The 19,419-nt window shown below is 39.1% G+C and overlaps 1 protein-coding gene across 13 annotated transcripts in view; it reads right to left on the bottom strand.

The window, feature by feature from the left end:
• Positions 1-19,419, bottom strand: part of CELF1 (CUGBP Elav-like family member 1) — a 61,905-nt gene that overhangs the window by 29,939 nt on the left and 12,547 nt on the right. For 10 of the 13 annotated variants that reach the window (XM_040066674.2, XM_040066673.2, XM_040066670.2 and 7 more), the window contains exon 2: positions 15,805-15,845. The exons of 1 other annotated variant lie outside the window; for it this stretch is intronic. The gene's annotated coding sequence lies outside the window, so the exon portion shown is untranslated. The remainder of the gene's footprint in view (positions 1-15,804; positions 15,846-19,419) is intronic. 2 more of the 13 variants (XM_040066666.2, XM_040066676.1) reach the window with 1 other exon arrangement.

Below are 19,419 nucleotides of genomic sequence, written 5' to 3' on the forward strand. Positions count from 1 at the left end.
GCACAACATGGCTCCTGTTAACTGGGCAACTCTTAATATGACCTCAACAGTATTCAAAGAATATTTTACTCCTAACTAAAAGGTTCAGTCTGGAGTCAATAATAGGGAAGAACAGAAACTGTTCTCCCCACAAGTGATTTCAATAATCCATTTTATAATATCAGCACCTGTAGCATACTATAAACAATATCATCAAACAGCTTTATTCCTCCTTAGTCCTTATCACCACAATTATCAGACCATTTCCCCCCCAATCCAGAAACCAAATCAATCTTCCCTGACCACTAGGATTTCTTCAAGAAACCAAACTGCAGGCTCTCCTGTGTCCCCTTCCTGTCCCTCTCTGCCCCAACAGACAGCAGGGGCTTGAGACAGCAATTCCACCTAGCATTTCAGTTATAACTTAGACATGAAAATACTTACACAGGGCTTGCATTCAAGGAGCAATGGTCCACCATCATCTCTGGGAGGAAATCCAACTTGAACGCAGCCATCCCCTCAGTCTATGACAAACTACTAACACTAAATCAATGTACTGCCTAACCCCCAACAACACCACTTCCAAAAGTCCTGCAGGTCTTAACACTCAGCCACACAAAAAACACTCAAACCACAGAAACAGAAGCTCAGGGAGACCAGCAATAGACACCACAGAAACAGGCTGGACTGGGAAAGGGACATGGAATCCCAGATTAAAAAGGGGATGTGACCATGTGAAGGGAGGCTCAGCTTAATACACAATGAAAATGCTGATGCACTAGGCTTGTTTTGTGCAATTTTCCCTGGCGAAGCAGTACTGAGTGCACTGTCAGATAAACAGAGTGTCAGATCCATGAAGATAGCAATGGGCAACAGAGCAGAAAGAATACAAACTCCAGTCTTTCCACCCCCAACTAACTCCTTGTCTCCCAAAATGGCAGACCAAGGCCTTGAAGTTCAGACAAGCACTTTCCAAATCAGCAATACTAAGGTGTGAAGTCAAGAGATTCCTTCACCATATATATTTTTAATAGCTGATTTCACTCTCTTCTCCTTGTGCTCTACTATTGACACTCTCAACTTCTGTGTCAAAATAGCCAACTACAGTTCTTCTCCAAACTTGCCAAAAAACGAAAGCCAGGAAGATCTGATTATTCAAAAATTCCTCAACAACCACAGAACATCAAAACCGATTCCTTTTATAGAAGCCAAATATACACTGTTCTGGAAACACTACTTTGTCTAAAAACCCCGATATACAGAGTCTATAAATAGCCAAGAAAGGGAAAAAAACCCAGTGATTTACTGAAAACCATTTTATAATCTTTGAGAACACTGATCAGAACACCTCAGCTGCTTCATCATTAAAACAGACATGGAATGTTGATCAAGGAACTATGAGATGCATTTATATAAGCACTACAGGCTGCTTGTTAATCTCCAAAACCCAAACTAATGGGGAGATAATCTGGATAAAACTGTGAAATGCAGAAATATTTGATTGCGGGGAGTGAGTGCTGCAGAGGCAGCTGGGTGTGTTGGAGCACTCCAGGAGGAATGGTTAATTGGAATCCAAGATGAGACCAGAAACCCTTATATATGGTCGATATAACCACAAAATAACCTCTCAGAGCATCAAGGACTGCATGCTGGAGCAGCTGTGATCACATCTTTCTCCTCTATCAATGACTGCAATGTGTACTTGCAGTTATTCTGACTGGCCAGTATACAAAGCTTTATTTAAGCTTGCACAGTTACAGTATGTCAATCTTTTTTTTTTTTTTTTTTTTTTTTTTTTTTTTTTTTTTTTTTTTTTTTTTTTTTTCCCCATAAATAACGTTTCCAATGGCTGGAAAAAAAATTAAAAAGAGAACATTTCTTATCTTTTGCCAGCAGTGAGGTTAATTAAAAGGAGCTAGGCTTTGCAATACAAAGAGATATGCATACACTGCAAAATAAGAGAGGACATGAATTTCTCACACATCACATATTCAACAGTAACTACTTCATGCATGCTCCTACTATGTGATAAATGCAAGAAAGCCTTCTCTTTAAAGAAAAAGGTGTAAGCTATCTGCTAAGCACCATTGCTAAGAACATGCAAACAGCCATTAGGGAGCATAGGTCAATTTTTCAGCTTTCAGTAAATTAAATTGTTCTATCTACCTTTAGACATATATTTCAGGCTTTCCACTCGAGAAATGCCATGTTGAGTAAAGCCTGTTATATTCATCATATTCAAATGTTAAATTGATTCTAGAGCCCATTTCATGCATTTGTCTAAAAGGAGACTGCAGAGAAAAACTTTTCAGATTTATATGATTAGAACAGATTATAGCATGTGATTCCTAGATGATCAACACTGTAAATTCTGGCCCTATCCAGGAAGACCAGAACTCATTCCTTCTGGTCTTTTACTCATCTTTAGCTCTTTCCAGCAGCCAGTAAAATGCCTCACTTGCCATGTTCACTGTAGGTTTGATGAAAGACAATGCTGGCAACACATAGTCTAGAAAATGGGTTTTTAAAATGTTACTGAGATTGATTAGTTTACTGAACAAAATCATTATACCGTTATGATTTGATCCTATGCCCACCCTTTCCCCCATCTCTCCGCTCCTCAAAATCAAAGTCCCATCTTCTTGTTCCATTAAGACAAAACTGCAACATTATAGGCACAATTTGTCGGAAAGGAAGAATCAATACCAGAATGGTGAATAAATACCTGAAGATATGTTAGCCAATCAGTGCCTCTGGGTGCCATACTTCTGAAGTAATGATGGCAACTTCAGTGACAAAACAGTGTACAAATGGGTTTGCTTTAGAGTTATTTAGCCAAAGGCTTCAAGCTAGTGAAATTAAAAGACTTACAGACTTCACTTGTGAAAATATTAAAAAGAGTGGAAAAGGATGCAGTATTAAAAAAGTAGCATTTCATTACTGCAGAGAAATAATTACTAAATGAGGAAAAAGTGTTTCTTTAAAATCAGAAAAAAGCAGAAGTCATCCTAACCATTTCTCACAAAGAAAGAATAGTAAGGGAACCAAACACACTTATTTTTTGCTCAGATGTCAAATTCCTGCTGGCTTCCAGATCCATTCTTTGACTGTTTCTATTGAAAGGATAACAGAAACAATGTCTGAAATTCCAAGCCCCATGGACTGTAGCTACACATTTAAATGTGGTGGTCATCTGACAATATGAACATTAAAAAAACTTCCACATACTACACGTTAGATCTCTATTTTTACTTCTGAAGTCTTAGATGATGCTGTAGAATGTGTCATTTTATTTGCTCCTCAGAGACTGCAGCGTACAAACGCTGAAAGTTTTTTGCTTTGAAGTTTATAGAATTACATCACATCCTAGGGCAAAAAAACACCAAAAATTTACCACAAAACCAAAAATCCTGTATCATATTTTCTTTCCTAAGAAAGCCTATTTCTAATGAGTAATTAAGTCTGAAAGCTGAAGATAATACCATCTTTTATTTTATACATTCTGTACTCAGACAGCATACACAAATCTAAAGCTGAAGGACTTATGGTATGGTGAGAGCAAGCTATGGGAAAGGATGCAGGCTATGGGGAAATCAGACACTGTGAAGCTCTGAAGGAGACAGGTCCTAGAATAAACTTCCCCTGGTATTATCTGTGCATATCCAGATTCTTACAGTGCTGCTGAATTGCAGTTTTGTTTTTAAACTGATAACCCCTAGGTTACACGCATCAAAATACAGTAGCTGCTTGTCAATATTTTGTTGTTTCACTGTTGGTCGTGTAAGCATGTGGTCAGAATGTTTTCTGCCTGTGTTGAAATCCAAACTGTCTCCCCATGCCTCATTGGGTACAAAAAGCCTCTTACCTAGTTGCCAAAACTGCAGTTTCTTCCTCTGCCAATCTCTTTGACCGTTATGCACTGTGTGGGTACACAAATCCGACACATTGCGAATATTGAATTTATCATCAAAATACATTAAATTTTTGGGCTGCCTACAATTCAGATTAATTTAACTGAAAAACATTTTATTTATAGGAACTTTTGTAGAAGTTCCCAGGTAGAGAAAAGGGATAGGAGCGGAAGACTACTGCCTTTACCTTGAAAATACCAAAGTTTTGCAGTGCTCCCTCTTATGCATTTATCTGAGAGCAGATAAATGAGATCTAGACGCAAATGAATTTTTACAAATTAGGGAAGTAAATTTAATTCTAAAAGTCGATCCTACTATAAGCTTTTTCCCCCCTCCCGTTCCTCAAAATATTCCTGGGGAAAATTATTTGAAGTATATCAATAAATTCTTGATCGACTTCTCTGGCTTGTGAATGAAGTCCTGTAGCTTCTACTTCAATTAATTCTGTGAAAGCTCAAAAGGAATGAATTATGAACTTTTGTCTGACTGAAGAATGCCCAGGACTCCCAGCTCCCTACCAGCAGATGAAACAAGTCACCCAAGCCTTCAGGCTTGTAGGACGAGTCTTTCTCTGCCTAAGTACTCTAAAAAAAGAAAAATGCAACAGCAGCTAAATATACTTTTTTTTGATAGTAAAGACAAATTATAGCAGTAAATTATATAAAATTTATTTTGAAAAGTTAGGGAATTATTTTTCTTGAAAAAGTAGATGAAACTTTGTACTAAAGTGAACAAACTTGTTATTCTAATTAATTCTAAACAGTGAAGGTTATAAAAAGATAGACAGGAAATCCATCCAGGTAGATTTTTCTCTCAATTTGTTTATGGGTCTCCTCAAATACATATGCTTATCTGTTCTTCCTGCTATGCAGTATTCACTTCACACAGAATCTCCTTCCCCACAATTCACAAAGCAGTTGGAGTTTCCTATGTTCACGGGAGTAAAACAGGAGTCTAGCAAAGGCAAATTGAAACTGTTAAGAGCGAACACTTCTTACTAAATTCATAGACAATATTTAGTGGTGGTGACTTTTGTAACCCTGTCAAAGCTTGACAATCTTGAACATAATTGGATGTATGCAGGGATGTTTTTCCCACTTTTATTTACTGCACATATATAAAAATCTCAACTGTTTTTTTTAAAACAGATAACCCATGTGTTATCTGCCTCAAAATACTGCATATAAGAATTAACCCTTCTACTTAACATTAGGAAGGAACAACTAAGTAGCTTCATCTTTAAACACCACCTAATCAATAAAGATTTTGGACCCATTTGTCTAATGCACATAGTCCTAGGCATTACCAGAAAGAAATCAAAGACCAGAATATGTCCAGTCTGGCAGTTCTCAGTGTCCCTAGTCACAACTTTTTACCTTTCCAAATCAACAAATGCAGCACGAATTCTTGATATGAAAACCGATATGGAAGACAATGTTTGAATTAACCACATAAAATTACTGCTTCTCTGTAGCCACTGATATCACAACTATGAGGCAGCAAAGCAGTATATAAAGTCCTATACCTCTGAAAGCCTGTTAGATAAAGAGGTTCTGAGTTAAGATGGTCAGGAAAGACTTATTGCTTGAAAATGGTACTTCAGAGAGAAATCAAGGTATTGAAAGCTGTGGTAGAAGAGAAGGCTTTGTTCCCAGTTTTGTACCAACTCAATGCAAAAATCCAAGCAACTTCCCTTAGCTATCCAATTTCCAGATGGACAAACCAGGAGGCAAGTGATGCTTTTCTGGAGGACTGAGATCTGAGAATATTGTTTGCTATACAATAAACCCCCACACTAGAGAGGTGGTCCTTAACACAAATATGCCAATACATGCCAAAAGCGGAATCTAAAATAAAATAAAGTTCTTCCTATGGATATGTCATACCTTCTTAGACTAAATCTCATATATCTCAAGATCCTTCAGTGACTTTTCCCTGTTTATATATGTGTAGACCACAGCCAACAGCCAGACCAGTTCACATTGATGGGAAAAGAGCAAGAGCTGTATGTTCTGTTTTCACTTCCCCTTTACTTAATGCTAAATTATTAGGAACTTAATGCCTTGAGACATTTCTTGGTCTGACAAATTAATTTGAATATGAACAGTGGATTCAAGTGTTTTCAAGAAGGAATTGTACAATTACAGAATCATAGATGTGCTTGGGTTGGGATGGACCTTAAAGCTGTTATTTCCAACACCCCTTACCATGGACTGGAACACTTTTCACTATACCAGGTTGCTCAGAGCCTGATCCAACCTGGGCTTAAACATCCCCAAGGATGGAGCATCCACAAATTCTCTTGGCAACCTGTTCCAGTACCTCCCGCTCTCATAGTAAAGAATTTTTTCCTAACATCCAATCTAAACCTACTCTCAGTTTGAAGCCATTCCCGCTCATTCTGTTGCTACACGCCCTTGTAAACTGTCTCCCACCTTTCTTGCAGGCTCCCTCAGGGAACTGGTAATGCCAAAAAGTTCTGCTTTGACTGCCATACATTTATTGGTCTGAACAGTCTAGGTGTCCCTCTTACTTCAAACAACAAGCAGTGAAGTGAGTGCACACGACTGCATAAACTGTCAGAGGGCACACGTGGCTATTGCCTCAGGCGGGTTGTATCTCCAAACCAACTTTTCAAATGACAGCCAAGAAAGCAAAATCCTAATGACTGATACTACAGCATTCCCCCTCTGAGAAAGATGTATTTCACACACAGGTTAGTATCTTTTTGGAACTCCTTAGCAGGATAGTGCAGATGCAACACACTTATGTGAGTGGAAGAAGAGATTAGACAAATACTTGGAAGAGACCCACCAGAGGCTACCAGAAAAACCACAACAGGTGAGGTTCTGAGCTTATAACAGAGAGGCTGAGAGACCACTGAGTCAGTTCTGTGGTGATAACAAACGCTACAGGTTATCACTGCCCCTGTGAATGGCAATGATATGTCTAGAACATGCCAAAAAGCAGGAATTTGCCTACGCATTTGTGTTAGGACCAAACAAACCACACTGTGTAAAAAAAAAAAAAAACCACAAACCAGAGAAGAGCTGTAATGTTGAAGCTACTCAAGAACTGAACAATACACATATGATGTAAGTGCTCATTAAAAATATCTGCACTATATTCAATTGCTTTAGTAAGTAACACTAAACCCTCCCCAATAGCTCCCCCAACACCACAAACTACACAACAAAAAACCCCAACCTCCACACCTCTGGACTTCAGGAAATGTGAAAGCACAGACAGAAACCAGTATACACACTCTCCCTTCTTTTTAAAATGCCTTGCAATTGCTTCCACTATACCACCACACAACTGATGAACAAATTCAATCTGTGATACACTCAATATCTGGCTCACTCCCGAGGACAACCAAATGCAGACAGTAGCTCTGCAATAAGAGAGCTTATCTACCAGGAAACAGGTTACAAAATCTGTTCAAATCTGAGAAGCCAAAAAAAAACCCCACCCCAAAGTGCAATTAGGTCCTGCTCTGCCAGTAGCTGCTACTGACAGCACGTCTAACTAGAGCTTGGATGCTGAATTACCACTCATAGGACCCTCTTATAACACAAGAATGAAGCCCACAAAGTTTAAGGCAGTGGCCTACAAACCTGATCAGTTTTCCTCTCACCTTCTGATACATTGCCTCTTCATCTGCTTGCCTGAGAGGGGACCCAGGATCGTGCTGTAAATATCCTGACGGGGCTGTGGGTATTGGAATTCTGCGATGTGAGCAGAGCACAGCTCTGCAGACAAGGATCTGCTTCTCTAGGACAGAGCAGCTGCATGATGCTACCCTGAGTTTAATTTCTTAGTGCACAGCTGTCAGCTAACACAGCACCATGAGGCTGCCAACCCAGTGCTTGACCCGCTGCAGCTGTGTCTGCTGCTTCAGTGATGATGCTACAAAGGCTTGCACAGGCCTTACCAAAGAGAGAAAAATGGAATAGCCAGGCCATGAGACTACCTCCTGACAGGGACCGAAAACACCCATCTCTGACCATAAAATTTCTCATTACCATCTTGTCAGTGGGGAATACGAAAGCTGATAGCCTTCACAGCATTGCTGTGAGGTATATCACAACTTGTCTTTCCAGAATCTGTACTTATTTAATTATTTCCTTTACATAAAAAACCTCCAAAGACTTTCAAATATTAGTCTGCTATAGTGTTAAGTACAGAGTGATAGACAACTTCAGTTAGTATATGTGGATTTTTCCAAAAGCACAAAGCATGTACTCACCCTGTTTTCAAGAAGAGTACTTGTCCAGCACTAGGACAATAGACTACTGCATTAGCCCAGTGAAATAAGGAAAAAAGATGCCTATATGTAAGTAAAACCCTCAAATTAAGACAGTTTCCTAGAAACTTCATCTTCTCTTTGGTGTTTAATTATCTCCTTCATATATACCCATTCCCCAATGTTCTATTACATGCCTACATTAATATTCATAGAAATATAAGAAGAGGAACCTGAATTGTTTTCTTTTCCTTATATTGTAATATATTTTGTTTTGCTATGTTTAATTTTGTAACTAAAGTTTTCAGTTGTTGCCTTCAGAATAGTCATCTGAAATTTATGTTACATTTCTGTCTTTCCCTGATACATTTTGTTTATTTTGCAGATTTCCACATCTTTTTCAGACTATGGGAATGCAGAGGGAGAGAAATCGTAGTTGTGAATTTAACACTAAGGCACAGGACACAGGAAAACTTACTGCGATGCAAAGAAGACAACAGATGTCTGGCTGAGAAGACACTGTATTAAAGGTACCAGACACAAAGCATATAAGCAAACAAACTGCTAAAAGACCAAATAATGAATTTGAAGCAATTAATGCAGGACAAGCCCTTAGAGCACCAGTACCTGTAGAAAAGATAACAAGCCTTAATGCAGGTTTCCTAGAAAAATTAATTTTGTCAAATCACAGAGAAGGAGTAAACATCACATGCTTAACCCTCTTTGCAAGACATTTTACAATTAATAATTGATATTAATATAGGAAAAAGCATTGATGTATCCCAGGGCAACTGCTTTTAAAGCAGACATGTACAGGTTTCTTCCCCTTGTTCTAGTATACTAAAGACAACAATAACAGAAAGAAAACAATTAAAGCTCTTTATCCTTACCTCTAGGTTCTGGTTTGTTTTGTTTTGGGTTGTTTTGTAAATAGATATGAAATGTCTATTTCAGATACTGCTTAAACCCTACAGTAAGGTATTTAAAAGAAATTTTACATAAAATTATGTAAAATTACATAAAAGAAAATAGAATTTTAAACTGTATTTTTTTAACATATGGCAACATTCCAGTAGTTTGATTTCGAGAAGCATTTTGAATCTTTATAATCACAATGCTAGAACATAAAAATGCTTTCACTTTGCAAGAGACAAAAAAACTATGGAAGCCTTAAGTACCTAAGAGAGATCGGAAAGACTTGTAGACACTTTGACATTGCAGACAGAAAAAACTTCTTGAGAAAGTAGGAAAAGTGGCTTGGTCACAACAATAGTAAAGAGGAAATTAAGGCAGCTGTATTACACAGGAGACAAAGCAGGAAATGAGTATAAGAAGAGAGGACACACATTTTTACCCTGTGGAAGGACAGGGGACAGGATGGAACATTTAAGGCAGTGGCAAGGTTTGAGTTTTCCCCTTGCACCCTTTCTTTTAATTGACTGAATTCAGACCCTGAGACACTGAAATACAGGGGACAAATCACGCACTACAATGCTCAAATCTTTACTGCAAGAGAATAAGAATATAGGGCTTGCAAGCAATCTTGTGCTGAAGGCAAAGCACAGATCCCACCTTAAGTGTATCTTTGCCCTCTTTCTTTTCCTGAAATGTTGCCTCTGAGTTTGGTTTGTTTTGCTTGTTTTTTAAAGATAGAAATAGCTGAATGTAAACTTCTGCCCATCTTTCTGTGCAAGAAACAATCCTGCAAGCAATTCTGTGGAACAGAAAACTTTAAATATGTTTCAACTTTTTTACCTTGTCAATACAAACACAGTACCTATAAATCTGGTTTCAGATATTTTTCTGTCCTTTTTGTATTTTCTTGTCCTTTCCTGTATAACGTGAATCTGCAGCTCTGTACTTAGTCAAAAAGATACACTGGAAAAAATGTTTTGCAATCTCTACCATATTTGCCAGATTTTTAAGGACTCATCCACACATTTTAGGACAGTCTTCTGACACTGAAACAGAGCCAGAAATTATTCCTCTAGCAAAGACCTGGAAATCCAGTCATTCTTGGAAAGCTCTCAACAGTCTGCTTGTCCTCAAGCCAAACATGCCAAAAAGCATTACAGCAGGCCAAGCAACTACATTTAAACAGAGAAGGCTGTGTAAATGTGTTCCCCTTGTGACCCAAGGGGAACAAGAGAACCACCTATACAATTCCAGGACAATACCATGTACAAATATTTTCATATTTTTATATTATTTATATTAACCTGCAGGAGAAGAACCTCTGAATCAAAACTGCCTTTAAGTTTATGGCAAGCAACACATCTTGTGTACGTGTAAACTAAAACCTTAAAGTAAGACCTGGCCAGAGTCAGTGTTTTTTACTTAAGAAATGTAGAATGTTATCTTAACTCAAAGGAACAAACCACAAATTATTATACTCCTTACTGAAATATCTTAGAATAGCAGTTAGACACGTTTAAATTTTTTTCAGATAGTCTTTTATTTTCTTCTAAGTTTCAAAAGGCCTTTCGGACTAAAAGCAACAAGTCTCAAGTTTCATTGTCCTTTGCAGCCAGCAGAACAGCTGCACAAGCCATTCTGAGGAGTTCTTTAATCTCGAATTGTTTTCATGAATAGTACCAGATAGAAACAATACCAGAAACAAACATAATATTACACTACAAAACGTCACTATTTCTCTCTCATTTCATTTTATCCAAAGAAAAGCTTTTTGTTGCATGTTACCTGAAGAAAGCTCAAATGTAGCCTAGACAGGGGCTTTCCAGGAGAGCACATTACACACTTTAAATAGTAATTGCTGCAATAATAATTTTTATGTTGACTGAGCACTAACTTAGAACACACTAAGACATCATTTCCCCTTGCCATGAGGCTATGCAGGTGGAGCTCCAGCACTGTCCATGAGGAGAGTGGAATGGAAGTGGGATGTGGTGTCCCTGAAAAGACAAACAATTCAGCCTACCACATACATTGCAAGGTAAAAACAGAAGCAACAAGAGAAGTTCCAGGATCACTCCTGGTACAGAAGAAATGAGATTGATTTAGTTGTATTTTGTCTCTTAATCAAAACTGGGACTTCTGCTGCCTATTTTGGATAAGCAGCCATCTGCAAAACTTCACTAGCTTTTAAGCCACTCAGGACCACAGTCTAAGTGCCAGAGAGTATATTTCTGAAAAAGTACCTCTAGAGTCAAGACAATCAGTATGATATATGTATCTCAATTTTTCTAATCAACTAAGAAAATACAGCTATGTCAATTTAAACATTTACTCTTTAATAAGCTCTAAATAACCATTAGATACCGTAGTAGGTTTCAACTTCAGGAAGAGCTAAGCCCAGAAAGAATGAAGAATACTACTCTGACCAATGCCTTCTAACAAACAAATAATTCTATCATCAAATAAATTTATATCTACTTCCCTAAACTATAAATGGCTTTAGAAGTATTGAGGAAGAATTAACTTTTTACAGCAGAAGAACCAAAATGCTTTCTAAGTTTCATGCAGGAATTACAGCTTCTCTACCTGAAAAGGCAGCAGGATTGATAGCCCAACTGAAGTGCATCTACACCAACGCACACAGCTGGGAGAAGTCTCCTTAACACCAGCCTTTGTTCTTGTGGAGGACTTCAACTCACCAGATGTTTGCTGGAAATACAACACAGCAGAGAGGAAACAGTCCAGGAAATTCTTGGAGTGTGTGGATGGTAGCCTCCTGACACAGATAATGAGGGAGCCAGTAGGGAAGGCATCCCACGGACCGGCTGTTTACGAATAGGGAAGGTCTAGTGGGTGATGCTGGAAGCTGTGTTGGGCATCACAATCACAAATTGATAGTTTTTGATTCTTGGAGAAGTAAGGAGGTAATGCCAGCAGAACGGCCATCCTGGATATCTGGAGGGTAGACTTTGGCCTGAGGAGGAGACTAGTTGATGGAATCCCTTGGGAGGCAGTCCTGAGGGGCAAAGAAGTCCAGGGGGGCTGGACGTGCTTTAAGAAGGAAATCCTAAAGGCTCAGGAGCAGGTCTACGTGCTGAAAGATGAGCCAGCAAGGAAGACGACCAGGCTGGCTGAACAGAGAGCTTTGGTTGGAACTAAGCTGGGGAAAGAAAGAGTGCATCACCTTTGGAACAGGGGCAGGCAACTTGGAAGGAGATACAAAGACATCCTGATGTTATGCAGGAAGAAAATTAGGAGGGCCAAAGCCCAACTAAAACTTAATTTGGCTACTGCCATAAAAGACAACAAGAAATGTTTTTCAGAAATGTTTTTCAAAACGCATTAGCAACAAAGAGAGGGCTAGGGAAAATCTCCATCTGGATGCAGAGGGAAACAGTGAAAAAGGACGACGAAAAGGCAGAGGTACTTAGAGCCTTTTTTGCCTTAGCCTTTGATAACAAGTCTAGTATTTTTCAAGGTATCCAGCCCCCCCGTGAGCCTGACCTCTGGGACGGGGTCAGAACAGATCATCCTGAGTGCTTTCACACAACACACACAGAACAAGCAGGGGTTTCTGAAAGGCAGGTCCTGCTCTACCAACATGATCTCCCTATGTCAAGGTGACCTGCTGAGTGGATGAGGGAAAGGCTTTTGATGTTGTCTACATGACCTTCAATAAAGCCTTTGACACTGTTTCCCACAGCAGCCTCCTGGACAAAGTGACTTCCCATGAAGTGAATGGGTGTACTCTTTGCTGGGTAAAATCTGTCTGGATTGCTGAGTCTAGAGAGTGGTGGTGACTGGAGCTACATCCAGCTGATGGCTGGTCATCACTGGCGATCCCCAGGTCTCAGTCCCAAGGCCAGTCCCGTTTAATCTCTTTATCAATGGTCTGAATAAAGGGATCAAGTGCATCCTCAGCAAGTGTGCAGGTAACACCAAGTTGTGTTGGAGTGTTGACCTGCCAGAGGATAGAAAGGCTCTGCAGAAGGATCAGGGTGGGCTGGATCGATGGACTGAGGCCAACCGTGTGCGTCTCAACAAGGCTCAGTGCCAGGTCCTGCACTTGGGTCACAACAACCCCAGGCAGCACTACAGGCTGATGGAAGTGGGGCTGGAAAGCTGCACAGCAGAGTAGGAGCCAGGAAGGTGGTTGACAGCAGCTGAACATGAGCCAGCAGTGCCCAGGTGGCCAAGAAGACCTGGATCAACAATAATGTGGCCAGCAGGAGCAGGGCAGTGATTGCCCCTCTGTACTTGGCACTGGTGAGGCCACGCCTCAAGGGCTGTGTCCAGGTTTAGGCTCCTCAGTACAAGAAGGACACTGAAGGGCTGGAGCATGTCCAGAGAAGGGCAGTGGAGCTGGTGAAGAGTCTGGAGCATGAGTCTTATGGGAAGAACTTGAATGAGCTAGGGTTGTTTAGCCTGGAGAAAAGAAGGGTGAAGGGAGATCTTTGTATCTTTACAACTACGTAAAAGGAGGTTGTACTGAGGTGGGGGTCAGTCTCTTCTCCCAAGTAACAAGACCAGACAAAATAGCCTCAAGTCACACCAGAAGTTTAGATTGGATGTTAGGAATAATTTCTTCACTGAAAGGGTTGTTAAGCATTGGAACAGGCTGCCCAGGGAAGTGTTAAAATCTCTATCCCTGGAGGTACTTGAAAAATGTGCAGATGTGGTGCTTAGAGACAGGTTCAGTGACAGACTTGGCAGTGTTAAGTTAATGGTTGAACTCTGTGATCTTAAGAGTCTTCTCCAACCTTAAAGATTCCATGATTATCATCGGACAATCTACATTCTTTTAATGCCCATTTTTATCTCCATGGAAGTACCAAAGACTTCCATTTTGGAAGGGGCTTGTATCTGTAGTAGTTTTATTTGAACACAGACATGTTTCAGCATGGTAAATAAGTATATGACAAGAGTCAATCCAGAAGTAGGATTGACTCCCTATCTCAAAATAAAGCTGACTCCTCATTTTTATTCTCTGTACCAGACCAGAAGCAGAATGCCGTCATTTTTACTCTGATATATCTCTGTAGAGTTAATAATGATGAGCCATTTCATACTGGGACATATACAAACAATTTTATCTACCATTAGTAGATGTACAAGAAGAGACTCCATCCTCTTCCATTTGGGCACCGTTCTTATTCACATTTAGGCAGATGAATTCCACTTTATTTTGCTCTTAAGATGAGAAGCCACAGATCTTGCACCAAATCAAAGGACTTATTTTCCATCAACCAGAAACTTGGTGATTATCTCGCTATTTAAATAATCTGATTGTTTTGTTATTTAAATACTAATTCTGGACCTGGGTTTTGCAATTGCAGAATCCCATGAGTTTGAAAAACTAGACCTAATCAGTATAGTCTATCTCAAAAGATGCAAATTCTTCAGGAAAAAAAAAAGGCCACAAACATAATGATCAGTACTCTCTCTTTCCAATCTTCTGTATGGTCCTAATGGACAGGAAAGGAGCAGGAAGCACAAAGTACAGAGCTCCAGTCATTAGAAAAGAGGTTGAGTGTTGCAACCCACACAATGCATGGAGACAAATGCCCTTAAACTGATACTTCCAGACACAGAGGTCAATCACCAATTCTCTAAAAAAAAACACTTGAAAATGAAGGTGTTCCTGGATTTCTTAAACCAACTTTAGATCTTTTTATTCTGATGAGTAACATATGGAGAAACAGGATATCCTGCACTTTAAAGACAAATTTGTTTTTCTTTCTGATATAGACACAACTAAATCCCTCCCAATGTATTTATGTAAACTGTAGCAAATGTCTGTTCATAGCAGAAAACAAATCTTTCCTCAAGACAATATAAAAACTCAATTCTCCCTCGCTGTCTGCAGACCAAAGCACACCTTTAATATTTCTGCCCTAGCAGAGGTAATTCATTGGAAGAACAAAAATTACCAAACTTTGGTTGTGGTGATACTGGTAATGTTACTTAACACAGCAGTTAAGGTCAATTGTCTCAGAAGTGAAGAAACTCTTGAGTTGCACAGTACAAACAGCCTGATATGTTCTTTTGTACTCCTCTGGCCACACAGTAAATCATTCCAACTTCCTAAACCAGAGAAACAACTAGATCACAGAAGAGCTTTTCACTGGGTTGACAAGCAGACTCCGTCTATAACGCAAGCTACCATGAGAACCAAACATAACTAATGCACACAGCACTAAACTCTCAGCTGGAAACTGAGAAGGGGCAGTTCTCTCTGCTATCCCATGAAACTACACCCTTACTGGACTTCTAGCACTAAGAAAACTGCACCAAAAGATTCTCACATTTGACTCCATGCATTTTCATGCTAGACTATGTTCCTGCTCTGCTGCACATAACCAAATCTGTCTCAGCCCAGAAGGGATTGTTCCACTAATACTCACCTTTAGGGTTTAATGTACTACAGAATACTGCAGATTTGTTCTGGTCAGGAAATGACTGTGAGAAGACATGCATTTCTACTTTGCAGTTATGTTTCTAAAATTATTAAATTATAGATGGAGTTAAAGAGGTCTACTGACTCAGTATTCACAGTCCTGAACTGTTAACACTCCCAACCCCCTCTGGCAGTACAAAGGCAGGAAACTGCAGAGTTTAAGGTTCAGGGAGCACTGCTCACTGCACTGGAAAATGACTGCTTTCATCACTGAATGTAAAAACAACATCTCTCTAAACCTTTGAAAGGAAGCTCTACTACACAACTGAGGGATACAAGCTTTAGTTGGTTCATACCTGCAGCTACGCACCTCCCTCCAGCCGTTCCAGTCTTCACTCTAAAAGATAAGGAAAAACACACATTGAGGACCCCAGAGTTAACATCAGAAAATAACAATCATTACATGAACTCTACCTGCTAAAGCACTGAGGACTGGAAAAGCGAAGCATATTTCTAATAACAGAAGTCATCATGAGGTGGTAGAACCCTAAACAAGAGTCAAAACTGAAGTTGCATATTTCAAATAATCAGGGTAAATGAAAGGGTGCATGAAAATGGACTGCAAACACAACATGGCTGAAAACAGGAGTCTTAGAGCTTCCTAGCAATGTCCAGTGGATTTATGCCACCTATCTGGCTTTTTGGCTGTCACAACAGAAGCAGCTACCAACAGCAGTAGCCACAATCCTAAACCCCTATTTGACATTATTTTGACAGCTGCAGCACTAAGAGATGACCATGAACCTGCAGAGGGGTACTCTAATGTGTGACTGCATAAATGGAAATGTATCAAAAAGCACTGAAATAGGGAACATAGGATTGAACAACACAAGGAAAAAATGCTATTTCTACATCATAAACAAATCGTCAGCCAGGAACCATACAGATTTTCTGTACTAGCACCTCATAAATAGGGAATTCTACTTCATCATTCAGAGTTCTCTCATTGCAAACTCAGTAACAGACTCTCAACACAAGCTAGTCCATATTTAAAAACAAACTTGGACTTTTTTATTTGCTAGGTTTCTTGACTTTTTTTCCCCCTCAAATAATTTCTTCTCTGCCTCCTCCTGGGTCATTTTAAAGAACTACACTCATATCAGTCTAGCAGTATTTTACAGAAAATCCAAATCTATTCACTTATCTATAGTTACCAAACTAAAAACTGCATCCACCAACAAGGAGAAGAATTACACAAGGCTGTCTGAGCTCCCACATTTTGACTGTTTTGCAGGCCCCTACTTAACCTTTGTTCTGTATTTTTTTTAGTATGTGAGAATAGGCAAGCCACATCCTCTTCTAACTTGCCATGTAATATACTTGGTTATCTATCACATGCCCTGTTTTTCAAAGGGAGATCTCTTGAGAATTTTCAATTCTAAATTCTTCCTATTTGTTCAATTTTTATTTACTAAAGCCTCTAAAGGAAAAAAAAATCCTAAACACAAGAACAAAATTAATTTTCTTATAATATTCATTGACAACAAAACCCAATCTGTGAATCCTGACAAGCATAACACAGTTGTATGAAACATGCATTTTCAAAATTATGAATTTTTCTTTCCTAGAATATTACTCAAAACTGATTATTGTTTAGGGAACACTTTACATCTTTATTTTTGTTCTGTTCCACAACAACATTCTAGATTATGAAGCTCCAAGTAATGATTGAGGCAAATGTTACTTTGAGACACTTCTTCCACCTCAGCCAGATTCCTCTGCTTTTCTGAAGTTTAATCACAAAATATTTGTTTATGGCCAAAAAAATGGCCTCAGATTCCTGCTAACAGACCTTCTTCATGCCTAACTTCTAATGTCTTCAAAACATAAACATAATTTTTTTGCTTATATGTTAAGTTACACTGTTTGATAATCAGCTTTCAGAAAAAAAAAATTAAATACACAGGTACTTGATCTTGTGGTTACTTAAGAATATCTATATAAACAACTTTTTGATGTTAAAAAGAAAATCTTCACACATGTAACTGAATTAATCAAAAAAAACTTCAAAGAAACCAAACGTGCAACTAACATAGCCAGAGGAACCCATAATTCTTGGATACCTTTGGGAAAAAATATACACTTCACTGAATCAAAGGCAAAATCCAGGACAATAAGAACTTCAAAAAACAAGCAGCAAATCTGACAATCACCTGTAGAAAGCCTGGGAGAGTGCTCTTAAATCACAAATCGTTTTAGCATGGTTTACTTAATTGCATGCAGAACATAAATACACTGAATAATTTATCCAAGTTTCTACATCAGACAAACCTGGCCCAAAGGCCAAAGAATCTGACAGCTGTGTTTCTTCTCAGGAAACACTGGGTCTTGGATCCCTCAGACTAAGGTTTACACATACATACCAGCAGAGTGCTGGTAGCCATGTGCACAGCATAATCACCTCTGTAATTGACTGATGGGGCAGTAAGCTCTTGTGCAAAGCAGGTTCTCCCCAGCCAGCATTTGATGCTGATAGCCAACTGTTTTCATAGCTGCATGAATGCTCCTAGTGCGGTCAGCAAAACAATTAATTGGGTAAATTCAGACCTCTCATCACACCTTTTATAAAAATTTTCCTGAAGTTGTCCCTTGACTAAGGTTGCAGCCAAGTGCAGTTGTCACTTTCAACTACTGCACAAAGCTGGGAAGAACTACTGACTATCTGAGTACTCCATGTAGAAAAACAAAGGTTTAACGCTTAGATTTAACGGCCCTGCCAGATCTAAAGGTGACAAAATATTCTCTCACTGATGAACAGTTGCAACTTTTGATATGCAATATAATATAAATAGAACTGCAGTTGGTAATGAAAACAAGTGGCTCTATCCACTAAGTACAAAGGATATGAGCCCAATAAATCTAGTAATACAGCTTTTCTACTAAGTGGTAAAACTTCTGTCTCACCAGCAGCCCGGACCATCTAAGAGAATATCAGATCATTTAATGGATTCTGATCAATGAAATTACTGTCACAGTCAGCACTTTGTCTAGACCAGCTAGTTCTGATTTCTCATTACACTTTCCAGGAACTAATATTTATGGGATGTCAAGGTTACCACTGGCAATTAAAGAGGCCAACAGATCAAACAGACCACATAGCTCAACCTCAGATACATCCTGGCGTCAATAGTCTCTCACATAAATCAGTATTCAGCCTGGACTCACTACAGGTTTACATACTTTCAGGAACCCATTTGACCAATAATGAAAATTTGAAAATATAGAAAGAACTCATTCTTTGGAAGAAGTACAGGAGGGAGATAATGATGCATCAAAGAGTGATGGAGGAAGTGCACTACACAGATTACGAACCAAACCGAGAATCCTACACAAACCAGAGGAAGTTTCAATCCCTGCACAGCTCAGGCCACAACCCACAGAAAGCGTCCCTTTGCAGCACCCCTTACTAATGAGGCAACAACACAACAGAGTTAGCAAGGGGAAACTCTTATGGTATAAAAACCTTACCAGAGAAGGAGATGTACTTTTTTTATCAGAGAAGTGCCCTTCTACTGCAATCTTTACACCACCCAAACCTCTCAGCACCAGAAGCTACTTGTTCAATGTGAGGCCACAGCTCAGTCACTGCGCCTGCTCAATTTATTTTGGCAGACAAATGTCAAATACTGTTTTTCTCAGTGCTGCCAGCACAAATACTAGGGGGTATACAGGGTAGCAGACAAACTATACAGTTCGTAAGTTGAATTGCTCATGACAGTATGTTCTACTATAAGAATGTAAGTTTTTTCAACTACAGATGTAATAGGAAGAACAGAATGAGGAATAGAAGAGAAGCACATTTTGGGACCACTGCAGGTAAAGACAAAAAGACAGGAAAACAATTAAAATGCTATGCTTCAAGTTACTCTAACCAGGAAATCATAAAATACTTAAGATTTGGGATGATGATC

The sequence above is a fragment of the Hirundo rustica genome, chromosome 6 (assembly GCF_015227805.2).
Source record: "Hirundo rustica isolate bHirRus1 chromosome 6, bHirRus1.pri.v3, whole genome shotgun sequence".
In the NCBI taxonomy this organism is placed as follows: Eukaryota; Metazoa; Chordata; class Aves; order Passeriformes; family Hirundinidae; genus Hirundo; species Hirundo rustica.